This window comes from Etheostoma cragini, unplaced genomic scaffold (assembly GCF_013103735.1).
Source record: "Etheostoma cragini isolate CJK2018 unplaced genomic scaffold, CSU_Ecrag_1.0 ScbMSFa_98, whole genome shotgun sequence".
NCBI lineage: Eukaryota > Metazoa > Chordata > Actinopteri > Perciformes > Percidae > Etheostoma > Etheostoma cragini.
The window spans coordinates 51,391-60,645 of NW_023269624.1; the positions used below are offsets into that span (position 1 = coordinate 51,391).

At 43.1% G+C, this 9,255-nt stretch overlaps 4 non-coding genes across 4 annotated transcripts; 1 reads left to right on the plus strand and 3 right to left on the minus strand.

The window, feature by feature from the left end:
• Window positions 1-1,604: 1,604 nt before the first annotated feature.
• trnan-guu lies at window positions 1,605-1,678 on the minus strand. Its single transcript has one exon. It is a non-coding gene; the product is annotated as a tRNA-Asn (tRNA).
• A 246-nt stretch (window positions 1,679-1,924) lies between these two features.
• Window positions 1,925-2,039, minus strand: LOC117941574. Its single transcript, XR_004655928.1, has one exon. It is a non-coding gene; the product is annotated as a U5 spliceosomal RNA (small nuclear RNA).
• Window positions 2,040-5,140: 3,101 nt separating this feature from the next.
• On the plus strand, window positions 5,141-5,222 carry trnal-uag. The gene has a single exon. It is a non-coding gene; the product is annotated as a tRNA-Leu (tRNA).
• Window positions 5,223-7,754: 2,532 nt separating this feature from the next.
• On the minus strand, window positions 7,755-7,827 carry trnat-ugu. Its single transcript has one exon. It is a non-coding gene; the product is annotated as a tRNA-Thr (tRNA).
• Window positions 7,828-9,255: the final 1,428 nt, after the last annotated feature.

The window sequence follows — 9,255 nt, forward strand, 5'->3', positions numbered from 1 at the left end:
AGTTTTCATTGTGTGGTTACTTGCTTACTTGTTATCTCATAGGTACTGGAAGCCATTAAGTCACTTATTTTCAGTCTGTGTTATAAGATTTGCAGTGAACGTTGTATAGCAGTGCAATCATTTTGCCCAGGTTTGATTTCCAGCCATTTACAGGTTTTAGAGCCATACACAACATATTTCAATTTTCTTGCGAGAGCCATCCCAAAAAAGCTGGGGAGCAATAGTCTGTAAGGGGGAAGGGAGAAGAGGAAAAAGGGGAAGAGGGAGGGAAGAAAGAAAAAGAGGAAAAACAAGGAAAAAACAGGAAATGAGAGAAAAGATGAGGAAGATGCTACTCACAAAGTATAAGAGTTTTATAGTTTCTATTAAGTCAGATTTTAATTTATTTGCTGAAATTGGAATGTTTCTGATAAATAAAGGAAGCTTAATGTAGATCCAAAGGTCACAGGTTCGATCCCCACCTAGCACCAGATCTTAGGTTTGATCCCCTCCTAGTGCCAGAAGATCCAACTACACTATTCACAACTTTATTGTTCTACTAAAAATTTCTTTGAAGGAATAAAATAATAGGAACGTTGTAAAACAATTTAAACAAATAATTTATAACGTTTAGATTGACTTTTCAACCAAATATCTGTTTTTAGTACTCCATACATTTAGTAATCCTACTATATTTGGTCAATATTTAAAGTTAGTCTTCATGATAAGAATTGTTTAGTGATACTTTTTTTTTTCTTTAAACAGTGTAAGACAGGTAAAACCAAGCATTTTTAGATCTCTTTTCTCTAAAAGCAAGTATGTCATACGGTAATCATTGCAGGGAAGTAAGGTGTATAAAGGCAAGTCATATGCTCAGCAGTGTGTAGACTACAATTTGGAATAATATTGAAATGAAGCCAATTAATATAAACATTATTGATCTCAACTAAATAATATTGTTTAGCACAAGAAATGACTGACTATGCAAAGGTTTTTACAGCAGGTAGGAAAATAAGAGAATCAACAAACTAATTCTGTACAAAGAGTAAAACACATAACATATAAATCACATTACATAAAAGTATTGTATGCATAGTAAAATCTAACTATTTACATTTTCTATTTCCATTATACATTTACATTTTTGATTTTTTAATCTGATCTAAGCACAACTCTTTTGATAGTGTTTCTGTATTTGGGCGGTAGATACTGCCTTGATATTGGCTGTGCCCAGTTTCTGCGGTCCTGAATTGTCCACACTTCCTGCAAGTGTTGTAGTCCACCTTGCTCTTATTAAACCTTGCCTGAGAAGCAGGGCAAGCACTGGCAGGTGGAGGTGGGGATGGAGCAAGAGGGGCAACCAGTATATGGGGGGCACGGTATGCTAGTGTTGGAACAGCAAACAAAGTTCCTGGGGCTTGAGGACAGACAGAGGTTGTATTCCTTATTTATTTGCTTGTATTACATCAAGTGACCCGCATACCAATGACTGTAAAAATTAATATGTACATGGTTTGCAGAACTGTACCTTCGGATAGACATAAGGCCACTTGAGTTATTTCTATGGTCTTCTGCAGAAGGATAAATCCCAGAGTTGGCTCACTCCAGGTTATTTAAGCAACAAACGTCCCTGGGTGGACTTGAACCACCATCCTTTCGGTTAACAGCCGACTGCGCTGACCTATTGCGCCACAGAGGCCGCGCCTGTCTGGTGTTTTATGAGCGTGAGAACCATGGCTCAGGGTGGGAGGTCATCTGCATCGACCAGTTGGGGGTGAAAAGAGACAGAGAGAGAAAGAAAGAGACATGGAGATTTGCAGCAGAGGGTGTCCAGAAGGAGCATGGAGGCAGGTGTCTCCAACCACAGACCCAGACTCCACAGCTCCAGAGCCAGAAACACCTGCAGGTAGCGATAGGAGCTGCTTAATTTTCACAAGTACAAAAGGCTCGGCCAAACAGCAATGCCCACAAAAAAGAGTTTCAACTCATTGGGGTTCCCCTTCAAGGAAGTGTTTAGTAAAAGGCAAAGACTTGTGTGTTCTGAAGAGAAACCTGAGTGAGTATAGCTGTCTGCTTGAGAGCAGCAGAAATCCCTAGTCAAACCAGTCCAAACCATCACGGTAAGCCTCACTGGGTGTCCAAACTAAAATGATAAGAGGCAACTTGGTAGACTCCTTACTGATGTTTATATCTGTACTCACAATGCTCTGTTTTTAAAACACCAGCTAATCACAAGTGTTACACGTGAATAATCAATGTGTGAGTAATCAGGAAGCTCCCATAACAGGTAGTGGCAAGGTCAACGTAAGCTGATCGAACCTTGGTTGCCACCTTCCCTCAAAATGTGAATCCCAGAATTTTCCATCCCTGAAGTGTAAATAACAGAGCACAGTAGCGCAGCGGAAGCGTGCTGGATCCACAACCCAGAGGTTGATGGATCGAAACCATCCTCTGCTAATTGCTTTGCTTTGTACCAGGAGCAAGCAGTTTGACGGTTGTGGCTCAGTGGTAGAGTGGTTGCCTGCCAACCAGAAGGTTGGTGGTTCGATGCCATGCAATCCCATGACTGTCAAGACACTGAACCCCGTGTTGCCCCCGGTGCTGCCCATCGGAGTGTGAATGAGTGTTCATTCACCTTAGTGCTCAGTATTCTGATGAGTAGGTGGCACCTTGTACGGCAGCCTTGGCCACAGTGAATGAATGTGTGTGAATTGTAAATGTTTCCTGTATGATGTAAAAGCGCTTCGAGTAGTCGTTAAGACTAGAAAAGGGGGGGAAAAAAGAGGAAATGAGAGAGAAAAGATGAGGAAGATGCTAAATTACCCAGAAAGTGTAAGAGTTTTATGGTTTCTATTAAGTCCTATTTTAATTTAATTGCTGAAATTGGAATATTTCTGAGAAATAAGGGAAGTTTAATGTAGATCAGAGACGAAAAGTAACGTCTCTAAAAATAGAGTCGTGAAAGGTAGTGACACTGAGGTGATCACGAAGGATAGCACTAACATTGACTATTGTGAAAGGTAATCTAAAGTTTAAAAATAAAATAAAGAAAGTCAGACTCAAGGGCTAGCACTTTAAAGAAAAAGTGTGAATGTGTAGTGTCGAGATAGACATAAATGGCAGCATTATATTGGCTTAATTAGTGTGAAGAAGAGTCAGAGGCAAAAAGTAACGTCTCTAAAAATAGTATCGTAAAAGGTAGTGACACTGAGGTGATCACGAAGGATAGCACTAACATTGACTATTTAGTGTGAAAGGTAGTCTAAAGTTTACAGAGAAAGTCAGAGAAACTCCTATTCTGTTTTTAACTGTCTATTCATGTGTTTTATCGGTTTTTGATGCTTATGATTTTTAACTGTTTGTACTTGTGTTTAATCTGTTTAACTGATTTTATGTAAAGCACTTTGAATTGCCCTGTTGCTGAAATGTGCTATACAAATAAAGCTGCCTTGCCTTGCCTTACCTCTATTAAGACGGGCGCAGTCTCAGAATCATATGTTCCATTTCCAATCTTGACAGCTAATCACGTTCGTTCATGTCCAAAGTGAGATTCACCCCTGTCCAATCACGTAGCGCGATGACAATGGATCTAAGATCTCACACTAAAGCCTAATTTAGTGGCTAGGAGGAGCCCCAGCCCGTCTTCCTCCCCTGTGAGCACTCCCAGTCCCTCTCCATCCTCTGTGAGGACTCCCAGTCCCTCTCCATCCTCCGTGAGGACGCCCAGTCCCTCTCCATCCTCTGTCAGGACCCCAAGCAATGCCCCATCAGCTCTGAGGACTCCCAGCCCTTCTCCATCCTCTGTGAGGACCCCGAGCCATTCGCCGTCTTATGTCCTTATGTCTGTGTAGACCTCAAACCCTGCCTGTTAATACCAACATGGCAGAAGCCTGTGTAAGTACAGCAGTGTCTGTCTTTTGGCCAGGCTGTTGTGTAAGTTGTGCTCAGTGTAGCCTTTTTTAAATAATTTTAATAACAGAGCAGAGTGGTGCAGCGGAAGCGTGCTGGGCCCATAACCCAGAGGTCGATGGATCGAAAACCATCCTCTGCTAATTCCTGTGCTTTGAATAAGCATTAGGTCTATTTCAAGGCGAAGGAGCAGCGGTTCTACTTCTTCTCACTCTATTACCTCCACAGTTGACTCCCAGTACCTCTCCATCCTCTGTCAGGACCACAAGCAATGCCCTGTCTTCTGTGAGAACTCCCAGACCCTCTCCAACCTCCGTAAGGACCTCAAACCCTGCTGTGAACACCAACATAGCAGAAGACTGTGTGAGTACAGCAGTGTCTGTTCATTGGCCAGGCTGTTGTGTACGTTGTGCTTAGTCTGGCCTTTATTCATGCCATACATTAATAATTTGTTGTTGTCTTCTTAACAGGGTGAACCTGGAGGAGTTCATCCAGCTACTGTTGGGGCAGCAGCTTCTTTCTGGTAGCCAGGAGAGATGCGGAAAAACATCGCCATCCAAGACCAGAGGTGGATTTCTAACACCATTTTCCACTCTGGCCAACTGCGGCAAGATTTGAAGCTGTGGTTTGAACCCCCTGTCCCAGCACTCATAAACCACCAGACGCCGACACCAGATTGCTTTTTCACCCATTGGCTGATGGTGTGGATGCCCTACAACCCTTGGAAGGTGAGGGTAAACTGCCCTGTGTGTGGGTTACCGTGTCCACAAGAGGGCTCAGAAGGTCCTGGACATTGACAGGTATTATCTTATGGCGACAGAGACACTGTGTGTTCTCCGAAGTACTTGTCAACCTCTCAGACTGTCTAGAACCAGCTGGACCTGCCGCACCAGAACATTCTTCGGCTGATCCTGACCCACAAATGAGTAAATCTGTTTTGAAAAAATGTGTCGCCAGTAGTGTGTGTAATAAAGCGATCAACAGATTTCCACTGTTTCATTCAACTGTTGCATCGCCGGCAGAGTGTGACAGGTTTTACATGACTTCTATTAATATGTAACTAATCAGAGCTACATGTGCATCTCAGGTATGCCTGTGACATCCGTGTCATTCGCCTGCTACTTGACCGGACTCTGGGCAAGAGTCCAGCACGTCTGGTAAAAAACCATGGGGAAGTTTTATTCCAATGGCATTAACAAACATACTGTTACGGTCCCTGTGTGTGTCATGATGTGGGCAACAGCTACATGTAGGTAGTGTGGCCGAGTGGTCTAAGGCGCTGGATTTAGGCTCCAGTCTCTCTGGAGGCGTGGGTTCAAATCCCACCACTGCCATTATACTCTTATGACATAGCGTGGTGAAGTTACTAAAGTCATTACAAGCAACTTGGTAGACTCCTTGCTGGCTCGGTTGTTTATATCTGTACTCACAATGCCCTGTTTTTAAATGAACACCTAATTGTAAGTTTTCAATATGAAATACTCATTCATTAACAAAATTGTCGGGACCTGTGACGGGGCGCATACGCTACCTATACCTATAAAGAGGTATATGCAGGTATATGTTATATGCCCGTATATGTTTAACGTGTTCATATGTTCCGTTAATTTTTACAATGTTTAAAATCATCAGTTAACCTAGCCATTCTCCATTTCCCCACAGTAATCCCGTAGCTTTCTTGTGTGCACATTTTAACATCTAAAACTACGGTGATTTACATGCTACTGCTACATTCATCAATCCGTCATTCTGTTTAAAACCCTACCATACTTCACATAAACACACACATAAAATAGGTCTGCACGTATGGATTTCACACTAAGAAGGTAAAGTTTAAGCCTAAACTTTCAGCTGTTTCTGCTAGAAGGCCTGAGCAGGTGAAACCAGGACCGGGCTGCAAAGTCTCTAACCGCCAAACCCTCGCATCTCCTCCGCTACTCTGGAGACCTTGATCTCTCTTCATTATTTTTGTCCACCTACCATGAGAGCTTATCCGTGTTGACTACTTGTATAATCAAACAGGGCAGCCCATTCGGGACATGAACCCAGACTCTGAGAAGACAGATGAGCTATTGGAAGATATCAACATTGGGGAGGAGCAGGAAGATGAAGGCTTTGAGGACCAGGATCTATACCCAACAGTTGTGAACCTGATAACATCAGTATCTGTTCCAGGCCTGTTTGTTGCATCATGTTTGTTGAAGATATCAACCAGCTGATCTAGTCTAGGTTTGGTTGTTGAAAGTTCCATTCTGAGGTCATGCTGAGCATTTAGTCTGTTCTCTGCCAATTGGCGACCCAATAAAACGGGTCTGCGACCCATTTTGTGTCCAGACCCTAAGTTTGGGAAACATTGGTCTGATGTTGTTTTTCAGGAAGTGGATGAACACAACATGGCGGGAATGGATCTTGTGGACAACCTAGCAGAGTATCTGGTGGGTCTGAAGAACCATACTGGTTTTACCTTGAGCAACCAACAGGTCAGCATCATCATTGACCTCTGGCAGAGCCTGCTGCCATATGACCAGCAACGGGTGGTGTTTGCTGCCAGACACCAAGACAGGCTCATGGTAGGAAAGTTCAGGTCTCCAAAACTAGGGGCAGAGTTTACTCCTGGTGTGGAGAGCCTGAAGCGGGGTGGGCTGGGATCCATTGCCTCCCCTACCCAGTGGCCAGACTGCTGCCGCTTGGTGGAAGCCATTTGTATCAGACTCTGTGATTTACACAAGAATCCAAAAAGTAAAGTAAAGGGTAAAGAACAGGACTATCCTATAAGATGGACTTGTGTCCTGCAGGATTACCGCAAAAATCCGGCACTGTAGAAGGCACTGTTTCGGCCTTAGCTGTTGCTCCGCGATCTGTGCTGGTCCCTGAAGCGTTCCCCCCCAGTCTGGTTCGAATGGTGAGTGGTCCATCTGGTGGACCGAGCTTCACTGGTTCTATGGGGGTGAGATGTGGATGATCAGCACCAATGGAAAGCAGTGGGCTGGCGTTTTCAAACTGCTGAAGGGAGAGACTTGCCAGGTACTTATACCTCTTCTGCAGACTGACTGGATAGGATTGATCTGCCAAGCCTAGGCAAGTTAAGCCGTTACTCCCAATACTGCCAGTCAGTACACAGTATGGTTTAGCTTTTACAAGGTAAAAGACAAATTAAGACTGAACAGGTTTGCTACTCGTGGTCGTGCTGTGTCTTAGTTGGTTAAAGTGCCTGTCTAGTAAACAGGAGATCCTGGGTTCAAATCCCCGCAGCACCTTGTTGATGGAGAGATTACCTCTGTTGGAGTGTCATCATTACCTCTGGGGATGAACCCGGATGTGTGGCCATGAGGAATTTGGTGTAAACAACTGAACAGAGTGCAGTGCAATATTGTGCTCTCTGGATACTTTATGTGAATGTAGCCATATCTAAACAACAGAAAAGCATCCAAAATGCAAAGGCATATAGATTCTTCCTTTAGCTGCATATCCAAATATATAGTCAACTAATATCAAATAATAAATGTATAAATTTTTATTGCAGCAGCATCAAAGATGTTAAAATCAGACAGTCACTGCCCAAAGTGCCTTGGCTGGTAAAGTTCATGTTTATTTGACCTCTGACCTCTGTCAGCATCACATGCACCTGAAACCCCACCCAACAGTGATGTCACAGGGTAATGGTTTACACCTGGGCCACAATCAGCCCCAACAAAACAAGGTTGAAAAGCATTGAAAAATGGGTTCAATCCATTTCCCTTTTGATATTTATTGTCCCTCAAGAGGCCACAACTGGGTAAAATTAAATAATGCTTGATAATCACTATAGCAAAAACAAATATATAAAGACTTTATAGTGCAGATAACGTAAGTGTTGTGTGATAATTAGCCACTGCTGGGATTTGGACCAAGGATCTCCTGTTTACAAGACAGGCGCTTTAACCACTAAGCTACAGCACCTCCTACAGGTATGGCTTTCATGCAAGAATATATTGAGCTAGTGACCAGTGTTCCCAATCCATCAATCTTTGATGAGCAGCTCCAGCACGGGACCCCAAACTTCCCTTTTTTGAGCGACTTGGGGATAATCCCTCCACTTAGTCCGGGGTCTTCCCCAAAACCTCCTCCCAGCTGGACGTTCCTGGACCACCTCCCTAGGGAGGCCCCCAGGAGGCATCTCTACCAGATGTCTGAACCACTTGGTGAACCGAGCTTCACTGGCTCTATGGGGGTGATGAGATGTGGATGATCAGCACCAATGAGAAGGAGTGGGCTGGCGTTCTTGAATGGCCTTCTATACCCTTGCCAACAAAGAGCACCACTGTCTGCATACGTTGGTGTGAGAATGTAGATATTGCTCGTGCTGAAGGTAGGAATAGTGGCGCAATGGATAACGCGTCTGACTGCTGATCAGAAGATTCTAGCTTTGACTCCTGGCTACCTTGTAGTGCTCTTTAGCGACTAAATCCCTTGTTTGTCATTTCCAACTTCACCCCCTGGACAAACACTACAAGGAAATGTACATCTATAAAGAGCCAAATGATGAGTAATTATCGTTTCAACATGTGTGTAAATTCATCTAAGCCTCTAAGTGTCAGTCAACTACAGCAAAAATCAAGCTCTTGCTGTTGTTTTTCTGTTTTTGCTTGCTAATCATTTTTCCTTGAAAAAAAGAAAAGTGTCCCTGAAGGACAGAATCAGCAGTGCTAGATAAACCATCCATACATTTTCATTTGTTAGTCATCAATCAGGGAAAGCGGGAAAATATCAGTAGAGTTGACAATCAGAGTTCCCACTATGCTTTCACAACAACAACAAGGCCCTACTGTTACCAAGTGGCCGTGATCGTATAGTGGTTAGTACTTGTTAGCGTTGTTGCCGCAGCAACCCCGGTTTGAATCTGGGTCACGGCAGCTTTGTAAAGCTAGTTCTCTGTTACGCCTCCAAGTTGTTATTGCTTCATTTTACAATGATAGAAACTGGACAGCTTAGGATAAAGGTTCTGCAGGAGGCCCCACATGTTGGACTACAACAAAGATTTGACTGGCTTTCTGTACACTTGCCAACAAAGATCCACACTGTTTGCATATAACGGTGTGAGGAGCCAGGTACTCCCAATGCTCTCTGAACGGAACATCAGAACAGCTGTAGTTATATGTTTATTTGTTATCATGTGTGTATTTTTTTTTTGTTTTACACATTTGAGTGCCTTTTTATGTGTGTGACATGTAAGTTATGGTTCTAATGGTTGATAATGGTTTGTTAATATCTTTTTTTTATGTTTTTGCCTGTTATGTTTAATTTATTGGAAAATAAAGACAGATTTTAGTTGACAAAATGTTTTTCTGAACATCAATGACATTCAAAACGATGCAGTCACAATGGTTG